General features: G+C 38.7%; 1 long non-coding RNA gene across 1 annotated transcript; it reads right to left on the bottom strand.

Moving 5' to 3' along the window:
* Positions 1–718: 718 nt before the first annotated feature.
* On the bottom strand, positions 719–10,733 carry LOC105486865 (uncharacterized). Its single transcript, XR_011614358.1, has 3 exons — positions 10,486–10,733; positions 3,210–3,415; positions 719–789 (listed from the first exon to the last, which is right to left on the bottom strand). It is a non-coding gene; the product is annotated as an uncharacterized lncRNA (long non-coding RNA).
* Positions 10,734–11,601: the final 868 nt, after the last annotated feature.

Raw genomic sequence — 11,601 nt, 5'->3', positions numbered from 1 at the left:
TGGGTGCTGAGATACAAAGGTGAAGAGTCCCCTGTGGTTGGGTTGCTAGGGGTAGGGTATTGTGTGAGGTTGTCTGTCTCTTGTCAGGTCCAGGCCTTGGAGTTTCTTTTAGCCTGGTGGTGACACAAATGTGCACCGCATGTTCCTGTTGATGTCCTCATTTTGGGCACAGCTTTCCAACAGGGACAGGCCTCCTCCTCCCAGCTTCCTACCATGATGCTATCAGCTCACATTTCCTCAGCATGCTTGCTTGTCACATCCAGGAAAGTGTTGGTTTCCATAGTAACAGTGATCATATATGCAGAAGATCTGGCTTTCTGACTTATTAGTAACTCTTTTTCCTTAATATGACCTATTCCAACAGTCCCAGGGAAATTTAGATGCAATACCTAAGAAAATTTACTAATATGTTAACAAAAATTATCTGTGTTAGTGGTGATTCCTTTTTGCATTGATCTGCATTTTTTCAAATTTTATGCACTGATTATTTATCACTTCTGTCATTAGGAAAAAAAAAACTTGTCAGGCAGTCACATAAAAAGCATCAAATACAATGGGCTAATTCTCTGCAGTTTTCTAAGGACATGTGCATCAACTCAAGAGAGTGGCATGGGCAGAGCAAATACGAATCTTTTATGACTATTTGCTCACCAAAGCTGTACCGTATACCCTTCAAAACAAGGCAAATCATGTAATGATTAATATAATGATCGATGGTTTATGTACAGATGTCATTTTATTTGTAAAACATGTGTTTGAGATTCTGGCACTCAGTAACATTTTAGGCCTCTGGGGAAAAAAAAAAAGGAAAGAAATCAGAAGGCTTTCTTGCATTCCCTTGGTTAATTTTAAAATAAACCTATCTTTGCAGGAGAAAAATCTCCCACCTTTCATAAGATCTTGGTACTATTTGCTCATTACTAGTTTACTTTCTTCCAACAAATGTAACACAAAGTGAGAGAAGTAACTTCAAACCTTTGGAAATGACTAGGCCCAACGTACCTTCCATAACAACTGGTGTGGTAAGGCATACCAGTATACTGGAAGCCTTCATGTATACAGCCCAAAATTTTAAATTATATTTATAGAAATGCCATTGATGGAAAGTTGACATGAATTGAGTTTTAGACAAGGTATGGAGTAGCATCAATCCAACACTAGAGATAAATGAAATTTTTACTAAAATACCACAACGTGCTAAAAATTTGCTTGTGAATACAGACAAGAGTCTCTTGTGACAATAAAAAGTTCAACACAGTACTAGAAGAAAAGTGAAGAGAGTAATGTACAAACTGTGTCTAACTTTTATAGAGTTTTTGGGATATTGCTGTGCCACAGTGATGATGGTACTTAATTATCACCGATGTGTTTAAAGCTGTTTTGAGTCTGTTAATCTCTCCTGGGACTACCAAAAATTCTAGTTTTCAAAGTTTGCCATGAATACACAATTACACGTACACAACATGGACACACACACACAGAGCTTAAGAACTCTTGTTATAAAAATCCCTCTTCAGCCTCCCCCGAAGGCAGTTACCCAACATGTGCTTAACTTTGTCCATGACTGGAAGCTCACTATCTTACATGGAAGCTCTCTCCACTTTGAAAAAAAGGTTAAGTTTAAATATAGTTTTGTTAAGTTGATGTGAAGTTCACCTCCCCACAATATCTACCCACTTGTCCTAGTTCTGACCTCAGGAATAACAGTGGGTAAGTGTAATTCCTCTTCTGTAGGACAGATTCTGAAATACTTGAAGAGCAACATTGTGTTCTCCCCAAGTGTTCTCTTTATGCACTAAAACACGAATGTTTGCCTTAGAAAACAAGACTGTTTAATCATGTTTTGGTCTGAGAATCATTTACGCAAAGTCATTTCACTGTGCAAGAGGATCAATAATAGTTTCATATTTCAAGTATTTTTTGTTTCACTCTGCCAAATCTATCTACATGTAGAAATTTAACTAGTATACCCAGTGTGAGATTAAGCCATGCTTCTACCGATTCTGGTGTGTCCTATCTGAGGATACCAGAAGTTGTTCTCTGCAACACTGACCACCCCTGACAATGCCATGACATTAACACCTTTATCAAATCCGATATTTAGGACTCTATGTGCTGAACTGATCCTTGGGAAGGAATTTTGCTCCTTTCTAGGTATGTGATTCTCAAAACGTTTTGCTGTGCACTAACCAGATATGATGAAAGATAAATTATCCAAAAATTCAAGAGATGAAATTTCATCCTTGAATAAGGCCAGAATAGTTGAGAACTTCTTATTGTGCTCTCTCCTTCAACCCAACAGAAGTTGACTATGGAGTCTTCTAATAAATCAATGGGTTTTCTTAAAAATCAATTTTTTTTGATGATTGCTGAATGTGGATAATGGGGAAAGGTGTTTTTACTCTTCTACTATTGGGTGTTCTGACATTTTCAAAATAATTTTTAAAGGAAATCTCTGCATCTCCAAATCCCTGACATGAGAGAAAGATGACATTGATGACATTAAAGAAGCCTGCTGCTTTACTCTTGTCAATCTGTAAAGGTTTTCTTTTTTAAAATGTAAATTTCATGAGGCAAAAGTGAACATCACAGAAGTCTGCAAGTGTTGTTTTGTAGTGCTGAGCTGCTCATGCTATAAAACAAGGCTTGGTTGAAGAAAAATACGGCAGAGCCAAAGTAAGAAGAGGGCCAAGCCGGGGGAGAGCTTGAGATCAAATGTATGTGATTAGGAAAAAAAACTGTGTCCTAGGAGTTACTGAAGAAAAAGTTCATTTGTGAGAATCAAAGGAATATACTGAGGTTGAAAACCAGTGCTGAGTGTAGTTGTAGAAATAAGGACAGATTGGGCAGAAGCAGAGATTAAGAGGATAGAGTTCTCAAACTCTTTGTGGTAATGCTTGAATCCAATGTATATGACCAGTAGGCAGCACCAGCCATGTGCAAATTGCCTTGTGAGTTCTACTCCTGAACCAGTTTATACTGAGCTCAACAAGATGAGTTTGGTCATCATGCTCTTAGATATCATGTTGTGGTAGCTAGCCTATCCATATATGTCCCCTTCTTCCTCTTACATCTGGGCTGTGCCTGTGGGTGTGAGCAACAGAATGTGGTAGAAATGATGCTGTGTGACTTCCAGGCTAGTTCACCAGAAGCTTTGCAGTTCCCAATCCTGGATACTTGCTGTGTGTTCTCTAGGAGAAGCCACCCACCAGTTAAGATGTAGGTCTATCCTGAAACCATCACAATGAGAGGAAGCCCAAGCTATCCAAATGGAGAGGCTGCATGGAGACAGATGCCCAGCCAGCCTCCAGCTGTGCTAGCCATTCCAGATGAGGTGCCTAGTACATGAATGAAGGAACCATCCTGGAGGCCTTGTCCAACTGAGTCTTTAGTTAACTCCAGCTCCAGCTGCCTTCTAAAAGCAAAAACAAGACAGACACCACATGAGAAATGCCCAGCTGAGCCCAATCAACCCACATAACCATGAGACATAATACATTTTTGTTTTAGACTACTTTGTTTTATTTTGGATGTTTGTTAAACAGCAATTGTTAACCAGAACACATGGCAATGGCAAATTTCCATAAAAATGTCAAAATGCTCTCAGTTTTTGTATTTCTCTCTTTGTGTGCAGTTAATAAGCACTGACTTCCACTTTGAGTGAGATCAGCTTATCTGCTTTTTATCTGCTTATACAGAATCCAGGTAAGACTTAGAAAAGGAGAGAGAGACTACCCCTGGCTTTACCTGAGCTTGTTTTGGGCCTCTCTGTACTGAGGTTTGCAGGTTATAGAAATGACTAGAATCTGCAGGGGTATCCCCTATACTATCAACTCAAAGTTGCTTCCTTTCTTTGCTTTCTAAAGTTTCACTCTAAGATTTGTTACTTGGGGAGGACTTCAGGACAAATTTGGCCTGTTTTAGTTTCTTTTTGGTGGTTTAAGTGACCAAGAAGGATCATTTTAAACTCAGCTAAGATCAAGGGGATTTTGATGAGGAAAACTGTGCCTGGCATGTTAACTTTTTTGGGAGAACACAGTCACAGGCTTATAGTTCCAAGAATGATCTCAGGTTTCCCTATGATGTATTTTAACCATTACAACTAAGATCTAATCCTTACAAATTCCCTAGTGTAGGAGACTGAACTTATCCTGAGTTGGTAGGGATTTCAGGATTCCAGATCTCATCCATTTAGCATTAAGTTACCTTGTTGGTGCTCCCATTTACCTTGTATTTCAGGTTGGGAAACTAGACTCTTATTCTTATGTTGTTTTCCAGGTACCTTTTTTGAGCAATCCTCCATTCAAAGTTTTTAAAGTAAGTTCTGAGTTCAAATCCTTTTATGGGAGTTGTATGATCCTTCACATGCAATCAAGCCCTTCCATGGCTCCCTTTCTTTGCCTTACAGAGTTCAATAGAATATATTTCCCTGGCTTTTGGGAAGGTATAACAAGTTTGTATATGAAAGACATTAGAGTATTCAGCATACAGTAAGAGCTTAAATGGTAGCTGTAATAGTGGTAGTAGTATTCCTGAGAGGATGGTGATTCTGAGCACTTAACCTTTTCAGAAACAAGAATCCTGCTTCGGAGCAAAGCCTTGTTGGTAGTCTTTTGCAGGTATCAGATGCATCTGATTTTGTGCTTTCCCCTCTCAGGAGATGAGCCAGTGGCCTCTTTCTGGACCTTTAAGAAGGGTACCAACTCTTCTCCTGGAACCTACACTGATTATGTGCTGTGAGCCTATGGGTCATTTCCACCTATTCTGCCACTGATCAGGCTCTAAATTCAATACCAAGAAAATGTTCTCCAACAAAAATGTTTCAAAGGAAACTGTTTTTGTGATCTTGTTTTGAAATCCTGAGCAGGTAGCTCCTTAATCCACAAGAATAAAGGCATGGATTAATCTATGGTTCCATTGATGTAAAGGAAGATTTTCATTTTAATAAAAAGCACATTGAAACAAGGCTTATAGCTTAATCAGTGGACCGAGTTTTGCATTTGCTTTTAATGCCTATTGAGTTTCATTGTGTTGCTAGCACCTAATGTGCTCTGCCCTATCACTCCATTTTTCCTTTTTCCATGTGGCTAATCTTTGATGCATCCTATTTCCACATATCCAATAGCTTAAAATAAAGGAGAAAGTTGAAATCATTTAGAATCTCGCTATAATATTGTTTTTGTCATAATCTTTTGAACACTTATCCTCAAACCACGTCCCTTTGCTTTCAAAATACAGAAGCATGTGTTTTATAAAAGTATATTGCTTGGTTAATCAATAGCAAAGGTTTTATTCTTTCTCCATATTTCTCAGTCTTATTTCCAGTCTTTTAAAATGATTTCACCAAATTAAATGAGTTGCTGTAGTTTATTCACTATGCTGAAAGTCCTGATGTAGAAAGGGAAAATCATTTCTCAGAACTGAGTTTCCATCTGCTTTCTCCAGTGGGTGGAGATGTTTTTAGACTTATGTGAATGCCTAAAAAACATTTTATTTGGCCAGGCTTGGTGGCTCATGCCTGTCATCCCAGCACTTTGGGAGACTGAGGCAAGAAGATAATTTGAGGCCAGAAGTTCAAGACCAACCTGGGCAATATAGTGACCCTACCTTAAAAAAAATTTAAAAAGTATTCAGGCTTAGTGGCATACACTGGTGGTTCTAGATACTCAGGAGGCTGAGGCAGGAGGGCTGCTTGAGCCCAGAAGCTTGAGTCTGCAGTGAGCGTTAATTGAGTCACTGCTTTCCCTCCTGGGAGACAGAGTAAGACCCTGACTCAATAAAGGTAGAAAGAGAAGAAAGAAAGGAAAGAAAGAAAGAAAGAAAGAAAGAAAGAAAGAAAGAAAGAAAGAAAGAAAGAAAGAAAGAAAGATTGTATTGATTCAAGATGAATTGTATGATCTAGTACTACAAACCTGTAAATCAGCATGTTTCTAAGTAGTATGTGGCAGTAGATATCAAGAGCCTTAAAATGTTCATTTCTTCTGAACAGCAATTTTGCTTCCAGCAATCTACCCTAATGAACATCAGAGATGTACCAAGATTTATTTCAAGCTCACTGCTATTCCCAGTGCTTCCCAGAGAGCTTGGAATATAGTGGGTGCTCAATAAGTAGTTCCTAAGGAAATGAATGAGTAGGAGAGGCTCATTGCCACATCATTTATAACAGGAAAATATCAGAATTCACAAAATTTCTAATAGTAAACAATAGTTAAGTACATCATAATACAATCATATAATACTCTACCATGTGGACATTAATAATAAGCATGTTAATATTATAATATTAATATTAGTTAAGAATTAACTGTATAAAAAGATCTAACTGGAAAGGGCTTATTTCAATATTAAATAAAAAGTCAAAAGGCAAATCACATGTTAGGGCACCACAAATGTAAAAATATACAAATGTTGACTCTCATCTCCCAATCCTAAACCCCTAGGTGGAAAATTGAACAGAATACATTTTCTAAAGTGTGGAGAATGTTATTGAAATAGAAAAAGCCCCCTCCCCTTGTTACTAATGCAAGCCATTTCATAAACCCTGCAGGAAAACCCATTTGACCGTGTCTTAATCCTCAGGTTTCTTCCATGCAGCAATGGGCAAGCAATGCTTCAACACTTCAGCTTGTCTACACTAGCACGATCAAGACACTATGGGACAACAATAGCTAATATTTATCCAGTTACTTTACTATGAGCCAAGTAAAGTGCTGTTTAAAGCATTCTACATCCTCTAATTCTCACAATCTTCATTACAAGCATTACCACTCTCATTTTTCTATCAAGGAAACGAAGAGGCTAGGTTGCTTGCTCAACCAGGATTTGAACCCAGGGAGTCTGAACTCAAAGCCCACCCCTTTAAACACTCTCTGAATCTGCCTCTCTGACCTGAGGGCCCAATAACATTTTTTTCTACTTGGAATCCCAGTCCATTTCCCTCATGATCTCTTCCTTTTCCCATTGAGCAAACCTCTCAGACTCCTTTCCTGACCTTCCCTTGGTAGAACTTTCTAGAACACACATACCTTTGTCCCTAATTACTGCTTACTTCAACTGCATACAGCATTTCTCATTGTATTAGGATGGTGCAAACATAATTGCAGCTTTTGCCATTTAAAAGTAATGGCAAAAGCTGCAATTATGTTTGCACCAACCTAATAATATCATTGCCCTAAGAAGCAGGCCCCGATAATTGGGGCAAAAAGGAGTCGTTCCTACTCAGTTGCATGTTAGTAAGACCTCTGCTTTATTTGTTTGAACTCCAAAATGAATTCTTGGCTTACTTCTTTATTGTTTCAAAAATGGAAATATTGTGCAGTCTCTTTCTGCCAGTCTGTTCCTCCCAATGTGCCCTTTTCTTGATGCATATCATTTCTAGTTGCATCACATTTAGAACATACTCAAACATACCTAAACTCAATTCAATCTACCAGTTACATTTTATGTTTATTCTTAAACAAATACATTACCGTCCCCTAACACAATAGATTCCATGTCCAATTCTCTCTACTAAACCATAGGAAAAATAAAAATGTTATTAGTGTTATCTTTAGAAAGGTGGATTTGTGAGTAATTTTTACCTAAAATTTTTTCCCGAAGCCTAATAAATTATATTTTAAATAAATAAGTAAATAAATATGTAGTTTTAAATGACAGAGTCCCTTTTATTTCAAAAATTGTGAGCTTATAAATGGTAGTAAAAGGGGCCAATAAATGGGTAATCTATTTTAAAGCTTGAATCAGGTTTATCTCTTTCTTTATGAAGGTGTCTATTGCCCACCTGTGCATAAGCTGGCATGAGACAATAGGCTGGCCTCTGCTTATGGTCATAAAACTGTCTGGTCATGTGTAGTTTACCTGACATATGTTATACAATTGACAAATTTACAAAGTTAAAAGTGATTTATGACAGAGACTTTACAAATATTTTTGGAGCCAGAAATTTTACGGCAACACTAAACCTTATAAATACGATGGATTTCTTAGAGAGTAAACAGTCAAACCCAGTGCAAAGAACCTACGATGTGTGAAATAGACACAAATGACTTTCTGCATATAAAGCAGTCTTATATTTTTCTTTAGAAAATAATTGGCATATTAAAATTACAGCTCTGAGTCATTTTCACTGATCATGTTGAAGCCAAGCACAAGAGGATGCATCTGGCTTCATTAAGGGACTGCGTATTGCAAGAACTCTAGAGAGAATAGAAACAAAAGTCTTTACTCCACTTTCCTATGACTGGCTGCCTTGGACAAATGCTTGCCTTTATGTAGGAAAAGTATATATGAGTCTTCAAAACTACCTCTTCAGTTAAATACCACACATGATAGTCAATAACGGGGTCAATAAAATGGCCCATCAAGTCCAAATGTTCTGAAGAATCCACCAGATCAAATGACAATGTGTATAAATACTTGAGCTGGCTGTGGGATAATGAGCCAGTGAGTCACCAAGGAGGGTTGCTCAAGAGTGGTTTCCATCTGGTACCTAAAGGAAAGCCAGGAACATCAGCCCTACACAACAGAAGGGTGGGAGAGGGTTTGGCTCTACTTCATGTGCCATCTGCAGATTTAATCCCAGTTGTGTTGGAAGAATCTCGCCTCTTATCATCTTTTACATATCCCAAGAGTTGCGTTTAATTAACAATAACAACAAAAAGGTTAAACTCTTTTGACCATGCAGACCCATGTAATTACTGCCCTTCTCACCTTCACAACCAAGTTTCCAAGAAAAGCATTCCTGTTTGATGATGGGATAGGTTAGTGCAGTCATTTTCATGTTGCATTGTCAGCCCAGTTAAAATGTGAAATCATGGTTTCTTATTACCTGTTAATGCATATGGTTGATGTACCTGAATATTACTCTATGCCTGTCTCTTACCCCAATCTTAACTCCAAATCCAAGTATGAGGACATTTATTTATTCATTCCTGTACTGTTTAAATGATCTACAATTTGTGATTTTTCTGATTAAAAAGATGAAGATCTACCCTGGAGCTGAGAATAAGAGATCTCACTGTCAACTAACTCCTCCAATGCCCTCACAGTCTAAAAATACTGTACCAAATAAGGTTGGCATAACCGGAAAGTCTTTGAAAAGAATGTTGTGCACACTCTGCAAACTTCAAGTGGAAACTGAAATGCGTTCAATTAGTAATAAGTAGCTAAGTCTATTTATTAGCAGAAAATAAATGAAAGCACCTATTGTAGTTTCAAAAGAGATGCAGATCATTCAAGATCCTTGTAAATGCTCAGAGAATAAACAAACATGGCACTTGAGGATCATTCCTGAGACTATCAAGTGTGGTAAACAGACGACTCCACATCACACACTTTTTTAGGTGCAACCTAATTCTGATAAAAGAGTTAAGAGGAAATCTTAGGCAGATAGTGAAAGTATAGGAGTCCTCAGTAAGGTTTTCCTTTTAATGTAAAGGAGTCCCCAAATCATTTTCTTTTCTAACAAAGGACAGCCTGTAAAACTGAGCTGCAGACATAGGCAAGCAAGTTGGAAGCTTGCAAGGATGAATGATGGCAGTTGTGCCAACAGGAAAAGGCTACTTGGGGCTAGACATGTCCAACATGGCGGCTCCATCTTCCTTTCTCTTTGCCAGCCATATGTACAGTAAGGAGCAGACAAGATGGCACTGACCAAGTGGAAAGCTCATTTGCATAATAAGATTAGGATGGGGTGGGCAGCCTTCCCCGCTGGCTATGTAAATGTCACACCTGGTCCAACCAATCTGTGGGCCTTACATAAATCAGACACCACCTCCTCAAGCCTGCCTATAATATCTGGTGCTCTTGCCACAGGCCAGATCTCCTATTTGGGAAGCCCTCTCTCTCATGAGAGAGAGCTATTCTCCTTTCTTTATCTTTTACCTATTAAACCTCTGCTCCTAAACTTACTCCTTGTGTGTGTGTGTGTGTGTGTGCGTGCATGTCTTTAATCTTCTTGGAGTGAGACAATGAAACCCAGGTATTTATCCCAGGCAACGACACCACTTCAATTCCAACCTAATTCCTTTTCTGAACTTTTACCCCAATCCCTGAACCAAATCTGTACCCTTCCCAACTCTGAGATTACACAGCCCTATCCCTAACACAAATCTAAGAGTCTGTGGTAAGGAATAGTAAAAGTTTAAGGATGGGGGGAGAGTTTGTTTAGCATACTACTTTGCGTAGTAGGATATTTCAAAGTATCCACTGATGCTCAATTTTCAGCCTACATGGTGTAGCTACAGGTTCTCTCCTACTCGCCCTCTAGAGAGAAGAGGTAGCTGCAGTTATAATTTATAGCTAATGCAGAGCTACTACATCCATCTTTCAATGATCCATCATTCTCCCATGTAGAGTTGTGCAGATTTGCATGGTGATTTGAAATCCCTTCTACTGTAGGGCACAGTCTACTAGATAAAAGGGAGTTTCAAAGACAAAAGGAGAGGAAAGGCTTAGAAAAAGGAAGTGGGCAAAGTGAACTCACACCTTGATGTTGGGTGAAGCGAGAGTGGAAGAGAACCACTGCTCTGCTTCTGTTTCCCGTCTGGACCTTTGGAGGGTAGAAGCACTGCATTTTCTGCCCAATTCATCCTTATGAAGGAGGACAGTAGAGAGGTGACATCATGGCACCTCTTGGTGTCAAAGACACCTCTACTTCCCTTGGATTTGAGTGGTGTGCACAGGATCCTATAGTTTATCATGATCCTAAGTCTGGTATGAGGTTGGCAGAGAGAGGGAGAGAGTGACAGCAAACAGCTGTGTGCCTGCTCCTGGGGTCATTTGGTTAAGCAACACAATATGTATTATTTCATCAAAAGTTCATGCTGCATATGTCATAATAGAAACCAGGGGTAAATGTAGTTAGAGCTCCAGAAGCCAGAGTGAGAGTGAAACTCTTCCTGAGAAAGATGTGCACTACTGGCTTCAAGAAGATCACTTCAGCCAAGGAGCAGTGGACACAGTCCAGCCCCTACTGATGCTCCTGTTAATTTCCTTGGGATATTGGAACCATCTAGGTGGCTAGAAATTCTGAGTTCTGGTCTGTGACTTGTACACAAAAGTAAATGAAAAGAAATCACTGGATTCAACAAGGAGAAGATCAGGAATAGGCTAGATCAAATGGTACTAGAGAGACAGGTGCGAGCCACAGATTTTTTCAGTTACAAAATCAGAGAACACTACCTATGTGACACATCTGGGTTTGAGACTCTGGCTCACAACCCAGTGTATATTTTTAAATCTAAAAGTTTGTTCTTTTGCACTTGTCACCATATCCTCACGTTAAACAAAACAAAACGACAACAACAACAAAAAAACTTTTGACCTGGTGGCAGTTCAAATTACTCCTGTCAAAAAGTCCCATGCCCAGGACTTGAGGCTCACAGGGGCAGTTTGAGAGCAGGTTGCTAAAACTCTTTTTTTTTTTTTTTTCTGCACACAAAATAATAACAATACTCTCAAGAATAAAAGAGAAAAACATTATAATAACAAAGAGAACACCATCATAAACTATTAAACAGTCAAAACTATGACAGCGTTGGGGAAACAAGAATGAAAGAGCAAGAAATGTCTAAGAATCAGCACAACTTAGTATAGCTAAAG

Source organism: Macaca nemestrina, chromosome 15 (genome assembly GCF_043159975.1).
Source record: "Macaca nemestrina isolate mMacNem1 chromosome 15, mMacNem.hap1, whole genome shotgun sequence".
Classification (NCBI taxonomy): Eukaryota; Metazoa; Chordata; class Mammalia; order Primates; family Cercopithecidae; genus Macaca; species Macaca nemestrina.
The sequence above is the reverse complement of the archived record's forward strand: the minus strand, read 5'-3'. Positions and strand labels throughout refer to the sequence as shown.